Source organism: Chlorocebus sabaeus, chromosome 13 (genome assembly GCF_047675955.1).
Source record: "Chlorocebus sabaeus isolate Y175 chromosome 13, mChlSab1.0.hap1, whole genome shotgun sequence".
Taxonomy (NCBI): domain Eukaryota; kingdom Metazoa; phylum Chordata; class Mammalia; order Primates; family Cercopithecidae; genus Chlorocebus; species Chlorocebus sabaeus.
The window spans coordinates 63291919-63308354 of record NC_132916.1 but is presented as its reverse complement, the minus strand read 5'-3'; the positions used below and the strand labels follow the sequence as shown (position 1 = coordinate 63308354).

General features: G+C 40.8%; 1 long non-coding RNA gene across 2 annotated transcripts in view; it reads left to right on the top strand.

Moving 5' to 3' along the window:
• The first annotated feature begins 40 nt into the window (after positions 1 to 40).
• LOC119625184 (uncharacterized) overlaps positions 41 to 16436 on the top strand; it is a 48527-nt gene continuing 32131 nt past the window's right edge. For both annotated transcript variants that reach the window (XR_012095062.1, XR_012095063.1), the window contains exon 1: positions 41 to 144. This is a non-coding gene — a long non-coding RNA (uncharacterized lncRNA). The remainder of the gene's footprint in view (positions 145 to 16436) is intronic.

Below are 16436 nucleotides of genomic sequence, written 5' to 3'. Positions count from 1 at the left end.
ACTCCGGCGGGCGTGGAAAGGAAGACCCATGATTGGGCGTGTCGTTTTAGGCTCTGTGACCCAGGAGCAAGACGCAATAAGCAGGTGCAGTGGAAGTAGAAACGGGCAATGCAGTACCTTTCCCGGAAGCTACTCAGCCCTTTGGTGAGTGTGAGATCCCTAAGAACTACAATTCCCAGAATGCTGTTCGAGCACGCCCGAAGGCGGAACCAGAGTGTCGCAGTGCAACTGTTCCTTGGTTGTTTCCGATTGGTTGCCCGGACTTCTCGCGGCTAAACTAACTTTGGCTGGAAGGCGGCGTGAAGAGGGTGATTCTGTTCAGCGACCATGATGCTGAGCCCCTAAACGAGAGTCTGTTACCACTATTAATAGCTATTCTGTTCGGGCCCTACACATAACGTTATATCTAAACCTCTCTACAGTTTTATGGGTAGGAGTTATAATCTCCGTTTTACAAATGGGGAATTTGAGGCTCAGAAAGGCTAATTGTTGCAGGTGTCTGTCGCCAAAGACAGTTCTACTTCCACTATACTTAAAGCTTCTGGAGAACGACTTGCAGGCTGAGAGAAAGAGATCTATCTTAAATGAGGGAAGAAATGCACGTTTCATTGCCTGGTCTGGGTAGCCTTTCCGGTGTGGGAGTGGGAGGTGGGAAGGTTTTAGATTCACAGGTCCTTAGATTGAAGGGACTCTGGAGGAACACCACATACCACCCCCGCATTAGCTAATGCGGAAACCATATCTAGAGATTGTATCCATGCCAGAAAAGGCAGAGCAAAGACAACCCCAGTCTCCTGGCTTCTAGGATAGGATGTTCTTCCACCACCCGCCATTTAAAAAAAAAAAAAATTCTGAAATGTTTTTAAAAGAAAAGCACAGAGTAAACACTTAACGCACCCACTATCCAGAACGAACAGATTTATGAATGAAAGAAACAGAGCATTACAGATAAAGCAGATGTCCCCTATTCTCAGTTCCACTCTACTACCACCCTCAGGGAGGCAACCAGGATCATGAATTTGATATGTATCTTGCCAATCTAGGTTTCTATAGTTAAACTATTACTATGTATTATAAACAATATGTAGAATGATTTGGGGTATTTGAAGTTTTATATGAATGCTATTATATTTTGTGTATTGATCTGCAACTTGATTGTTTCACCAAATTCTGTGTTTTTGAGAGCTGTCCACATTGATAAATATAGCTAGACTTTATCAAATAGATTTGCCACAAATTATTTGGGAATTCCAATAGTGATGGATGTTTAGGTTGATTTCCATTTTTCACCGTTACAAACACTACTGTACAGTCTTCTCAATATCTTTTCCCAGTTTCTTCTTTTAATTAATCTCAAATTGTCTTATTTGTATGAACAGAGCTTGCAACTGGTGATTCACATGCTACTTTTTTTTTTTCAAATTGGTTGCTAATGGCTAAAATTGAAAGAATAAAAAAAAAAAAAAAAAGGATCTGTGGCATCCCATGAATTAATGGGAAGATCTGACTACATTAGATCTGTGTTGTAGCCTGGCAACAATGGTTCAAGCTGAAAAGCATCTGCCTCCTTTACATCAGTTCAAGTAATATCTAGTTTTTCTTTATCTTTAGTACCCATCTGAGCCCTGTAGCATTTGTGTTTACAACCTGCAACATGATGTAGGGACACAGGAAAGCACCCTTCTAAATGTACATATTTCATGTATTCAGAAATAGGTATTCAGGTTTTGAATACCTATTTGAAGTCCCTATTTTAGCCACACCCTGTGATAAGAGGTCAGGATGCATCTATCAACAAAAGGTGTAAGAGCTTTATAGTCAGAGATTTTATATTCCTGATATAAGAGACTGACAAATTAGTATGCAAATAAAATAGTTTCATTTAGTCAGATAAGAGTCCAAAATAACAGCTTAAGTTCAAAAGTAGTGTGTACTGAAGGAGAAGTATCAGGGAAGGCCTTCCCAAAAATGCAACTTTGAGGTAGAGATATGAATGAAGTGCATGAGCCAGCCGTGGAGTGATCTGAGGGAAAGGAGTCCTTGAGTGCCAGGCACGGTGGCTTTTGCCTGTAATCCAGCACTTTGGGAGGCTGAGGCAGACAAATAGCTTGAACCCAGGAGTTGGAGACCAGCCTGGGCAACATAGCAAAACCCCATCTTTACAAGAAATGCAAAAATTAGCTGGGCATGGTGATACAGGCCTGTAGTCCCAGTTACTTGGGAGGCTGAGGTGGGAGAATCACCTGAACCCAGGAGGTCAAGGCTGCAGTGAGCTATGATCATGTCACTGTGCTCCAGCCTGGGTTACAAAATGAGACCCTGTCTCAAAAAAAAAAAAAAAAAAAGAAGAAGAAGAAGAAGAGCATCCTTGAATAAAACATATGGCTAAAATGCAGGCCATTAGGCAAAATGAACTTTAACATGTTTGAGGAAGCAGAGGGTTAGTGTGGTGACATGTACTGAGCTAGGGACCGAGTGACGCAAGATAGAGTTGTTGTAGAGGTACAATTTCAAGTGTGATTTCTTTTATCTAAAATCTAGAGTTCCTCCCTGAAAGAAATGATCTTTCAGGTTTTCTATATTTTCCTTTAATTCCATTAAACTGTAAACATCCCTTCTTTGGATTAACTGTTAAATGTATACCTTGAATAAATTACTCCAATCAGATACTTTCTTCCTGAGGATTATGTTTAAAGGATAGGAGCTTTGATTAACAAGACCCTTCCCCTGCCTCCCAGTACTCATACATTGTATAGTATAGGTAGGTAAGGAGGAGTACTGCTGGCGAATTTCCTAGTACTAGCAGTGGAGAGCCATTGAGAGAAAAATCTGCTGGGGCCCCAGAAATCTCTATTTTAAAAAAAATTTGTGTTATGGAAAATTTGAAACATATATACTGAGGAAGACAGAAAAATATAATGAATCCCTCATCCAGCCATTAACCCCTGGTCAGTGATATCAATCATACTTGTTGTCAGTGATGTTGACTCTGACCCTTTGTGGAATGAAATTTTTGTTACTTTTTTTTAGGGTGCTATGAAGATAAGAAAAGAAACAGGGTTTCAAAAGAAAATTGTAACTGAATTTATACTTACTAATTTTTGGTGTCATCTCAGGTGATTCACATGGACACACATAAACACACCCACAAGTGCAGCTAGAAGTAAATCACCCAGAAACTATCATTGTCCTTGTACATTGTATATACAATGCAATCATTTCATACTTTGGCTAGAAAACTGTGATTTCTGTCTTGCAAAGCTGTATGTAGTAGATAATGTGATAACCTGTAATATTGATCTGATAAATATGTATTCAGATGAAACCTGTAAAAAAAAATGCACCTCTTCTGACATTTTTCAGTCTCTAGTATTATGTTGAAGTAAATCTCAGATGTAATTTAATCCCTAATATTTTAATATAGATTGCTAAAAGATTAAAACTTTTAAAGACTTCACCACAATGCCTTTATGATTCCTAAGCAGCAACAAATGATTAATGTGATTAAATATTCAGTAAGTATTCAAATTTCCATTCGAATCAGAAGTGTGATAACTTTTTTCACATTTTACTTGAATCAAGAACCTCTTTTTCTGTAAGGTCCTCAGGTGATGAAAGGGTTTGGAAGCCTCTCTTGTACAGCCTCATTTGTTGAGCTACAAACATGCATTGTCCTTTCCCTTCAGAAAGTTAGGGTGCTGTGAAAGCAGAAGTCCCCAACCTCCAGCTGTAGACTGGGACTAGTCCGTGGCCTGTTAGGAACTGGGCCACACAGCAGGAGGTGAGTGGCCAGTGAGTGAGCATTACCATAACCTGAGCTCCCACCTACTGTCCGATCAGCGGTGGCATGAGATTCTCACAGGAGCCGGAGCCCTAGGGTGAACTGCGCATGTAGGTGGGCGGCGCTCCTTATGAGAATCTAACTAAAGCCTGATGATCTCAGGTGAAACAGTTTCAGTTTCATCCCCAGACCACCCCCACCCAATCCATGAAAAAATTGTCTTCCACAAAGCCCATCCCTGGTGCCAAAATGGTTGGGGACCGCTGCTCTAAAGGGGAAGGCAGGTATCGCAAAGCAAATGGATACTCTACCTCAGTGCCTGAAGCACAATCATTCCTGTGTTGTCCTTTGTGGTTCTTATAGGGAACAGATGTGTTTTTTGTTTGTTTCTTGTTTTTGTTTGTTTTTACCCGGAAGCCATTCCATCATTTTCTAAGTGTGTCTCCACCTCCATTTCCCCTGATGCCAGCATGTCTTGGCCAAGATAGTCACTGCTTAATGCCTCTTTGCATGTCTGGCTCAGGAAACAGCTAAGAAAAAAAAGATAAGAAGTCATAAAGCAGAAACGAGCTTGGCATGTTCACGGAACTGAAAGAATGCCAGCATAGTGTCTGGAGTGCAGGGGGACAAGGAGAGGTAGTATGAAATGAAGTCCCCAAGGTTGCCAGAAGGTCAGGTCAGGAAGGGTTTTTTAAACCAATATAAGAAATCTCTGTTTTTTTCCCTAAGCACAGCAATAGGCATTGGAGAGTTTTAAGGCATGACATGGTCTAAGTTATATTTTTAAAAGATTATTCTATAGAAGAATGGAAACAGGAAGGCCAGTTAAGAGAAATAGCCCACAGTGTGGTGTTATATAGGCTTGCTTTACAACTGAAACCTGAAAAGATAAGTTATTTCAAAAGCCATGCTGTACTATGACTACTATTATAAAACTTGGTAAGATTCCTTCTTTGAGGCACCCTCTAAAAAAAGTGCCAAGAGATTGGATCTGAACTGTCCAGCACTGATGGCCTTCAGAGAGCTATGATATTGTAGATGAGCGAGCCTTTTGGGAACTATTAATGGTGAAAGGAAGAACCACTTGGTGAAGAGCTGTGAGCCACCATTTCTGGAGGAGCGTGGTATGGTGTCATGGAAAGTGCACCAGACCAGGAGTTGTGGGAAACCCAGTTTCTTGTCTACTCTAGGCTGTACACTTTTTTTGTTTTGTTTTGTTTTGAGACAGAGTCTCACCCTGTTGCCAGCCTGGAGTGGAGTGGCAGGATCTTGGCTCACTACAACCTCCACCTCCCAGGTTCAAGTGATTCTTGTGCCTCAGCCTCCTGAGTAGGTGGGATTACAGGCAGGCGCCACCAAACCCAGCTAACTTTTGTATTTTTAGTAGAGATGGGGTTTTACCATGTTGGCCAGGAAGGTCTTGATCTCCTGACCTCGTGATCCACCTGCCTCGGCCTCCCAAAGTGCTGGGATTTCAGGCATGAGCCACCATGCCCAGCCTCTAGGTTGTACATCTTAAGCATTAGTGAGAGGCCCAAAAATGAACACAGAGGCCTTTTTTTTTTTTTTTTTGAGACGGAGTTTCATTCTTGTTGCCCAGGCTGGAGTGCAATGGTTCGATCTCGACTCACTGCAACCTCTGCCTCCTGGGTTCAAGTGATTCTCCTGCCTCAGCCGCCTGAGTAGCTGGGATTATAGGCATGTGCCACCATGCCTGGCTAATTTTGTATTTTTAGTAGAGATGGAGTTTCACCATGTTGGCTAGGCTGGTCTTGAACTCCTGACTTCAGCTGTTCTGCCCACCTTAGTCTCCCAAAGTGTTGGGATTACAGGTGTAAGCCATTGTGCCCGGCCGAGGCTCTTACCATTTTAAGTATTTTGTTGTTGTTATTGTTGTTGTTAATGGCTTTGGAAAAACAAGGGGCAAAAACAGATCTTAAAAATTATATGGGCCAGGTGCAGTGGCTCGTGCCTATAATCGCAGCACTTTGGGAGGCCGAGGCAGGCGGATCACGAGGTCAAGAGATTGAGACCATCCTGGCCAACATGGTGAAACCTTGTCTCTACTAAAAATACAAAAATTAGCTGGGCGTGGTGGCACGTGCCTGTAGTCCTGGCTACTCAGGAGGCTGAGGCAGGAGATCGCTTTGGGAGGCGGAGGTTGCATGAGCCGAGATTGCACCACTGCACTCCAGCCTGGTGACAGAGCGAGACTCCATCTCAAAAAAAAAAAAAAGTTATATGGACAGACATTTACAAGATTCCTACATATATGGTTTTTTTATAAACTTGCTTTCATCATTAGGCTATAACTTCCTTGAGGGCAAATATGTTTTATTTTATTTTTGTATCCTAAGCACATCGCAAAGAACGTGACATAAAGTGGTGCTCAATAAATGAGGTAGGAATGAATGAAACTTCCTGATTTTATTTCTAAAAGTAAAGTGATTCCAGCAAACCCTCTTTAAACCAAAGTAGGCCCAGTCATAATGCTAATCAGATGGCATCACTACTGCCCAGGCAAGTGCTCTTTTTTTCTTAGCAGAGCAGTTCTGGCTATACCAGCCTTTCTGCCAAGTGGTTTGAAGAAGGAACCCATCCTAAAGCTTAGGGGAATCATTGACTGATTGGTTCTTTAAAAAAAAAAAAAACTTAATATTTGGGATGGTTTCAGGTTATGATTCTACAAAATTTACTTTTAATCCAGTTTCAAGTTCAGACTTCCTTTTTAAGGCCAAGAGTAAACAGGATTAGGGGACGGTTATCAGCAAGATAGGTTCTTGGTTCTTGTCATAGGAACACTCCAGCTTTAGAAAGTTTGTGACTTAACCAGAAAGCAAAGGATATGGGTCAGCAAACTGGCTGTAGTGCGTTACAACCCTTCCTTCAGTTTTATATCTTTTTCTTGAATTTTAGTCCAAATTCAGCAATATTATCATGGAGAACCACAAGACTGCTAAGAAATATGTGTAGAGATAGCTTACAATATAGCAGAGGAAGAGGAAGGAAGGAAGGCGAGAAAGAAGAAAGAAGGAGAAGAAAGAGAGGGAAGGAGGAAGGGAAGCAAAGGAAAGGGTTCCATAACACTTTGTTTATATCTCTATTTTAAAGTGTTTATTTAAAACTCAAACTGCTACCACTCTGAATTTTAAGAAATTGGCGTAATTCCTGTCAGTGGGGAAATATTAAGTATGGTGCTAAGAGAAGGGATGAGACTCTAGGTAGAAGACCCATTGTGTTGTCTGATAGTCAGATGTGCATAGGTGGGCAGGAGGCTGAGTTTAAGGATATGAGATTGAGAACGTTGAATTATTCTGTATAATAAAGTTGGAAGAATTGTTCAGTGGGGTGAGTTTGGGGGTTGGGATTATTGCTAAGAGATAGCCAAAAAGAAAGAGGTCGGGGGCAGAGGGAGAAAGGCCTGTCAAAGTGGTAGGAAGGAAGAAGACTTTAAAAAGAGAAAGAAAGTCTATTCAATCTGCAATTGTTAATGTTACTATAAATGGACACGCCAACACACACACATACACACACATGCACACGCATCCCGCATGCTCTCAGACATCGAAATAAATCCTCTATAAGTTCACAGCTTGTCATGAATGAATCATTATGATAATCAAAGAAAAGGGGTTGTGTGCCACATCTTTGGGAGATTTCGTGAAGATTGAAGATGAAATGTGTGTAACAATAAGGAAGTCCAAAAACTGAACTGTGTCAGATGAAGCAGGAGCTTAGACTAAGTCCAAGTTGAATGGGAAAATGACAGATCACTCAAAGGAAGGAAGTAGGTCATATACATCTTTATATTCTCAAAGCTTAGCATAGTGTCTGGCATGTAACAGAAACTTAGCAAATGTTCATTAAATGAATGAATAAATGAGGAAAAAGTAGATTCATATGATAGCAAGTAGCAGAATGGCATTATTAAATCAAGTGTCAACCTAACTCACATTTCTTATTCCAGAATTGGAAATCAGGTTCATCTTAGTCATACCTGCCTCTGATCTCCAGGTGGCAGTATTTTATCATATTAAATTGTTTTGAGACAACAGATTCCGTTTACTTTTTGAGAAAGGAGAACATAACTGTATTTAAAATAAAAATTCAGTTCTGTAGCTCATTTCTATAATTGTACAGAACTAAGTAAGAGATAGAATATGATTACATGAGATTATAGTTTTATCCCATGAGATTATAGATTTATCCCCCAATTTCAATATAAATGAGAATTATTGGTGGTTCCTGAATTCAACCAGTTTCCTAAACCTTGAAGGTAAATACATATTGGTGTGCTTTGTTTACAAAATGTATGTATTTCTTCAAAGTATGAAAAGCTGTGTGTGTGTGAGAGAGAGAGGAGAGAGAGACACACACACAGAGCGACACAGACAGAAAGAGACAGAGAGCAGTAATATGTTTAGAAGTAATTCACTTTCAGGCCAACCATGGTGGCTCATTCCTGTAATCCTAGCATTTTGCGAGGCTGAGATGGAGGGATTGCTTGAGCCCAGGAGTTCAAGACCAACCTGGGCAACACAGTGAGACCCTGACTCTATTTTTTTTTTCTTAAAAAAGTAATTTACTTCTACTAACAGGATAACTAGATTAAGTAGAATGGCCAGTCAAATATAAATTTCAGATAAACAAGGAATACTTTATTCATATAAGTATGTCTCATGCAATATTTAGTGCATACACTAAAAAAGTATTCCTTATTTTTCTGAAATTCAGATTTAACTGGGAGATCTGTAATTTTCTTAGCTAAATCTGGCAACCTTACCAACAAATATTCTTTTGTTACTGCTAATTCCAAAATAACAGAACATCAAGGGAGACCCCACTTCTACCAAAAATAAAAAATTTAGCCCGGCACAGTGGTGTGCACCTGTAGTTACAGCTATTTGGGAGGCTGAAGCAGTAGGATTGCTTGAGCCCAGGGGTTCAAAGTGGTAGTGCATCACGATGGTGCCATCACACTCCAGCCGAAGCTATAGAATGAGACCTATCTATAAATAAATAAATAAATAGATAGATAGATAAATAAATAAATAAAACAAAACAGAACTTCAAGTCTGCAAGGCAAAAAATTGTGTTTCCTTATTTGGAGAGAGAAAAAGGAAGTAACAGGCAGGGATGGCTTTCTTGTGAGTCTAACTTGATTGCTCTTTGTACTCTACCCATTGGGAGTCAAGCCCCTCAGCTGAGTAACTTATCTTTGGGAAACTGAGCTCTCTAGCAAGTGCAGATGGTAAAGCCTAATTATTTTATATAAATGCTGTGTTTTACAGCTCCTGTGAGACTGGTTGCAAAAGCCAGACCCTGTGAACAATCGAAAATATCCCAGGCCCCTTCACCCTCTGATTTATATTTTCCAGGAGTACCTGATCCATAGCAGCTATGAAAACAGAAATAGATGAATTGCTTAGGAAATAAATTCTCTTTCAAAAAAGTAAAGGATTTTCTGGTAAATAAAATGAGATATAGATTTATACACATTTGGATATTTAATATAAACATTCTATCTTCCAGGTAAACTGTGCTTCAAAATTTCATTTGTAAATAAACTCCTGAACTCAAATAAATTTTCCATAGAAACAGTATTATGAGTGGCAGTCAGGTCTTTTGGTTACCCAGTAAAGGTATATAATTAGTTGATTATATGACTGAAACACTGCATTTGCAGTTAAAAATTTGGGGTTTTTTTTTTTTTTTTTTAAAGGTTGTAATAGTATTTTTTAAGAGTAAAAATTTAAAAAGCTTTTTTTTTTTTTTCTTTGAGACAGTCTCATTCTGTCTCCTAGGCTAGAGTACAGTGGTGTCATCTGGGCTCACTGCAACCTCCGCCTCCTGGATTCAAGCAATTCTCACGCCACAACCTCCCAAGTAGCTGGGACTACAGGCACACACCAACATGTCTGGCTAATTTTTGTATTTTTAGTAGAGACAGGGTTTCGCCATGCTGGCCAGGCTGGTCTTGAACTCCTGACCTCAAGTGATCCACTTGCCTCAGCCTCCCAAAGTGCTGGGATTGCAGGTGTGAGCCACCATGTCCATCCATTGAAAAGCTTTTTAAATATTGAATGTTCGTGTTTGCAAAAATATCAATAACCTATGTTTATTTTGCTCTTGCCTTATTCCTGACAATTCTAAGTGATTATATGAATTAACCCTTTTAATTCATATAACCCTGGGAGGCAGATTCCATTATGATCCCTCTTTACAGATAAGGAAATTGGGGCAAAGATTAAATAACTGCTCCAAATTATACAGCTACTGAGTAGCGGAACTGGGATTTGGATCAACCACAGGCACATTAACCACTGTACACCACAGTTTCATTAGCTTAGGATAAAGAAGGACCTGAACCATCTGAGAAGATTGTTAAGGAGACATCTGATCACCATCTGATCACCATGGTACATGATATTGTTCTCTGAGCCTAGAACGGTTCAAGGTAAATGGCTGGTCTTTCCCTTAATTTAGGTATATGATGAATAGTACTTTTGTGCTTGTCAACTGTAATGGAGTTGTTTTGGAGTTTATAAATGGAACAAAGGCTGTCAGAAAAAGAAAGATTTACTTGAGTAACTGGATAATGGTTAATAAAAGGTGGAAGAGGATTAACGAGTACATGCTTGTGGGGTGTGAGAAAGAGATTGCTGGGGTGGAAATAACTGAGCTGAGACCTGAAAAGAAAAAAGAGGGAAGAATTTGACTTTACATAATTATTTACATGAAAAGGGAGGGGAAAATGAGAGGGATATTGCCCTGTATTATGGTTTGTTCTAACTTGTTTAGATGTATGATAACCCACTGTAGTTCATGTACCACAGCCATGGCAATAGTGGATTTACTAGGGGCCCCTACTCCAAATGATAGTCTTATGTCCTTAAGAAAGCGTCCAGTTGTGACCTCAAAGTAGTTGTCTTTGGGCACCCCCTCCACCCTCTTTCCTATCCCAGAGCATTAGATATGAGGTCCTGAGAGTGAAGGGGAAAGAGTCCTGGACTTATTGTTGGGGAAACAGAGTTCCAACCCTGCTACCTAAGTAGTTCTCCTTTTGTGAGTTAAAGTCTTTGAGCCCCTCTTTCCTAAGCTGTGAAATAGGCATGATTTTACCCACTTCATGGTTTTGTTGTAAGCATTAAGGGAGGTGCTGTATGTGAGAGCATTGAATAGAAAGCATGACTGGGGGGTCAGGAGGGGCAAGGGTGACCCTTCCTGTGATCCATACTCATCTGTGGCCATGATAGGGGCCTCTCTCACTTAACCACCAATAACTGTTGACCAAGGGAAGGATCTAGGTGTTTATTTACCATCTACTATGTATGCTGTAGAATGTTAGTGTTAGCCAGGAGCTTGGGTTCAGAGATGGGCTTACTAGGTTCAAATCCTAGTTCTAGCTGTGTAATTTTGGGCACATAATTTGAACTCTCAGAACCCCCTTTCTTTCCTGTGAAGCTGGAGTCCTCATGAGACCTTCCTCAGAGGTTAGCTGTGAGGTAGGAGACAGTCTGTAGGAGTTCACAGTCTATTGGGAGAGACAGGTTTGTAAACAAGCGATCACAATGCACCATGTGGTAAAGTGCAGTCATGGAGATAGGAATAAAATGCTTTGGTAGCATGGGGAGGGGGACGGGTTGAAGGGGAGACTAACCTGGCATAAAGGTTCAGTGAGAGACATGAGACGTGTGTGTGTGTGTTCATATGTATATATAGACACATACACCTGTTTGGCGAAACAAAACCGTTCCTGTCTTCAGGCCTAAGGATGAAGCTAAGCTGGCTGGCCAGGTCCTTTATGCCTGGGCTCTGTGATCTCCACACCCACTTACTCTGCCCCCACTTGCTATTCTCTGTCTTTGGAGGCACTTCCATGACTCTATTTTTGCACATTCTGTTCCCCGGCGTAGAATGCTCTTCCATATCTAAACACCTCCAGAGCTCAACAGAGATAGCAAAAATATCAAGAGTATAAGAATAGCCAAATAAACAATACAAATAATTTCAGCAGTTTAAAGTTAATAAATACCCATGATTTATGTGCACAGTCTCATCTATGCCTTTTTAGTTTTTCTTCTTCTTTTTTTTTTTTTTGAGACAGAGTCTCCCTTTGTTGTCCAGGCTGGAGTGCAGTGGCACGATCTTAGCTCACTGCAACCTCCACATTCCGGGTTCAAGCGATTCTCCTGCCTCAGCCTCCTGAGTAGCTGGGATTGCAGGTGCCCGCCACCGTGCCCGGCTACCATCTAAGCCTTTTTAAAACCTTAGAAGACAAGTACTGTATTTAATCCTATTTTAAAGTGAGGATTATTGAAGGTAAAATATACTAACTAGCCTTTTGTAAGTCACACAACTGGCCAGTAGTACAGCTAGGATTTTTGCCTAGCTCTGGCTAATCCTAGAGCTCGCCTCTTAACTTCTGTTGTCTCTCAAAATTAATTCCTTGGGCTGGGCATGGTGGTGCATGCCTGTAATCCCAGCACTTTGGGAGGCCGAGGCTGGGAGAACACATGAGGTCAGGAATTTGAGACCAGCCTGGCCAAAATGGCAAAACCCTGTCTCTACTGAAAATACAAAAATTAGCCAGGCATGGTGGTACATGCCCGTAGTCCCTGCTACTCAGGAGGCTGAGGCAGGAGAATCACTTGAGCCTGGGAGGTGGAGGTTGCAGTGAGCTGGGATCATACCACTGCACTCCAGCCTGGGTGATAGGGCAAGACTCAGTCTCAAAAAAAAAAAGACTGGGCACAGTAACTCACACCTGTAATTCCAGCACTTTGGGAGGCCAAGGTGGGTGCTTCACCTGAGGGCAGGAGTTTGAGACCAGGCTGACCAACATGGAAAAACCCCGTCTCTACTAAAAATACAAAATTAGGCGGGCATGGTGGCGCATGCGTGTAATCCCAGCTACTCAGGACGCTGAGGCAGGAGAATCACTTGAACCAGGGAGGCAGAGGTTACAGTGAGCTGAGATTATGCCATTATACTCCAGCCTGGGCAACAAGAGCAAAATTCCATCTCAAAAAAAAAAAAAAAAAAAAACTCCTTAGTAAAGTAATTCTGCAACTTAAATATCAAAAACAAAAATTGTCCTTATATGTAATCTATTAGTTTTATTGTCTCTCTTATTACAATACCTATCATAATATTTTTACTTTTATTTTTCTAAATTGCAAAAGTAAAGTTTATTATAGAGGGTTAGAAAATATAAATAACCAATATAACAAGAGTAAGGAAATTGTTATCCAAAATTTCACATTTTAAATGGGAAAACCCCAATTTTTTTTTTTTTTTTTTTTTTTTTTTTTTGAGACGGAGTCTCGCTCTGTCGCCCAGGCTGGAGTGCAGTGGCTGGATCTCCACTCACTGCAAGCTCCGCTTCCCAGGTTCACGCCATTCTCTTGCCTCAGCCTCCTGAGTAGCCGGGACTACAGGCGCCCGCCACCGCACCCGGCTGATTTTTGTATTTTTAGTAGAGACGAGGTTTCACCGTGTTAGCCAGGGTGGTCTCAATCTCCCGACCTTGTGATCCACCCATCTCGGCCTCCCAAAGTACTGGGATTACAGGCGTGAGCCACCACGCCCGGTCGAAAACCCCAATTTTAATCAATAGGGTACATACTGTATGATTTCATTTATATGACATCCTAGAAAAGGCCAAAACTGTAGGGGAAGAAACAGTGGTTGCCAGGATCTGGGCTACCAAAAGCATCAGGGCTAATGGGAATATCCTATATGTTGATTGTGGTGGTAGTTACATGAGTGTATATTTTATTAAAATTAATAGAACTGTACACTAAAAATAGTACATTTTATTATATATAAATTATAACTCAATAAACCTGACTGAAAAGCATTAACACCTTGCCATATATCTTTCTACTTCCACACTTTTTCCTATGCATATATAGTACATATATATCCTTTTATTTTTTAGAGATGGAGTCTCACTCTGTCACCCAGACTGGAGTGCAGTGGTGTGATCCTGGCTCACTGCAACCTCCGCCTCCCGGGTTCAAGCAATTGTCACACCTCAGCCTCCCTAGCAGCTGGGATTACAGGCACTCACCACCACGCCTGGCTGATTTTTGTATTTTTAGTAGCGATGGGGTTTCACCATGTTAGCCAGACTGTACTTGAACTCCTGACCTCAGCCCACCTCAGCCTCCCAAAGTGCTGGGGATTACAGGCGTGAGCCACTGCACTCGGCCAGTAAATATGTATCTTCTAAAATTGTTTTTCATTAAATATACTTTAGTTTTTAAAGCATTTCTAGACTTACAGGAAAATTGCAAAGACAGTACAGGGGTCCCATATTCATTCCACCACATTATTAACATGTTACATTAGTATGATACATTTGTTACAATTAATGAACCAATATTGATGCATTGTTAACTGAAATCTGTAAATTATTGTGATTTCCTTAGTGTTTACCTCATGTTATTTTTCTGTTTTAGAATCCCATCCAGGATACCACATTACTTTTTGTTGTCATATCTTCTTAGAGACCTCTTGGTTGTGACAGTTTCTAGACTTTCCTGTGTTGATGACTGATATGATTTGGCTCTGTGTCCCCCTCCCAATCTCATCTCGAATTGAAATCCCCACATGTCAAGGGAGGGAAGTGATTGGATTATGGGGTTGATTTCCCCCATGCTGTTCTCATGATAATGAGTGAATTCTCAGGAGATCTGATGGTTTTATAAATGGTAGTTTTTCTTGGACTGTCACACTCACTCCCTCCTGCCGCCTTGTGAAGAAGGTGCCTGCTTCCACTTCGGCCACAATTGTAAGTTTCCTGAGGCCTCCCTAGCCATGCGGAATTGGGAATCCATTAAACCTCTTTCCTTTATAAAGTACCCAGTCTGAGGTATTTCTTTATAGCAGTGTGAAAACAGACTACAGAGAACTTGGAAACTTTGAAGTGAGCTGGTCAGGGATATTGTAGGATGCCCCTTCACTGGAATTTACTTTTGTGATGTTTTTCCCATAGTTAGACTAGGATGATAGGTTTTAGGGAGGAAGACCACAGAGGTAAAGTACCATTTTCATCACATCTATTGTATGTTTTGTAACCTTTTTTCACTCAAATATTGTGTCAAAAGCATATTTTTTACTTGATACATATAAATCTATAGCCTTCTTGATGGTGATAATTGTATTCTGTTGTATGGATATAGCATATAATCACCTATTACTGGACACTTAGGGATTCACTGTGGCGTTTTCACTATTACAACAAATGCTACAATAGATATATTTGTGCAAACATCTTTGCAAATTTGTCCAATAAGTATTATTATGTTTAGCACAGGTTCTCACTTTATTGCCCTGGCTGGAACGCAGTAGTGTGATCAAAACCCACTGTGGCCTTGAACTGCTGGGCTCAACTAATCCTCCTTTCTCAGTCACCCAGGTAGCTGGGCCTACAGGTGCACTCCACCATGCCTGGCTGCTTTTTAAAATATATTTTGTAGAGATGGGGTCTTGCTGTATTGCCCATGATGGTCACAATTGTCTGATTGTTTTTTTGTTTTGTTTTGTTTTGTTTTGTTTTGTTTTGTGACAGAGTCTCGCTCTAATGCCCAGTGGAGTGCAGTGGCGTGATCTCGGCTCACTGCAAGCTCCGCCTCGCGGGTTCATGCCATTCTCCCATCTCAGCCTCCCGAGTAGCTGGGACTACAGGTGCGCCACCACGCCCGGCTACTTTTTTGTATTTTTTAGTAGAGACGGGGTTTCATGGTGTTAGCCAGGATGGTCTCCATCTCCTGACCTTGTGATCCGCCCGCCTCAGCCTCCCAAAGTTCTGGGATTACAGGCATGAGCCACTGTGCTTGGCCTGATTGTTTTATTAGATAATCCTGAGTGATGTAGAGTGTCTGAAGCAAACTGCATTCACTTTTTTTTTTTTTTTTTTTTTTAAGGGCTATTTGGCACATAGTACTAAATTATCCTCCAGAAAAATTGTTACCTATTCAGTGCTCTGTTTCCTCAAATTCTAGCTAATACTGGATATTGTTTTTCATTTCAACCTTTGCCAATTTTAATAGAAAAATGTATTGTGTTGTATTGTATTTAATTGTTTCCCTATTGGTATCTTCTTCCAGATAGTGAGCTCCTAAAGGAAAAAGACTATATTCTATTCATTTTCAGATACCCAGAATCGAAGTTACTGTCTGAAAGAAATAGGCACTCAGCAGAAGGAAGAGAGAGAGCAAGGGAGAGAGGGAAGGCCTGAATCCAAGAGCAATTGTGTGATCTGACAAGATAATTCATGCTAAGGAGAGGAAGGGTTTTCACCATTACTGGGTGCTATTGTATCCTTCTGGGCCAATGCGCCATATGTATTATGCAATCTGAAGGGGTGGCACTACTAGTGTGAGCTTCAGACCAGGTAGGAGAGAAATCTACACTAGACCAAAAGAAGGTAAACAGGATCCTAGCGTTTTCCTCAAATAACAAGAACAATTACTACAGATTTGTTTGACCAATTCTGAAAGGGAGGACCTTACAGTCCCTTTAAGCTGTAATGCCATTCATATATTCTCTATTACAGCTTTTTGGAATAATTAGGTACATTTGTGATTTTCAGATCTTTTCCTGTTTTCCTTATTTCTGTCAGTACCATCTTATATATGTCACCTTG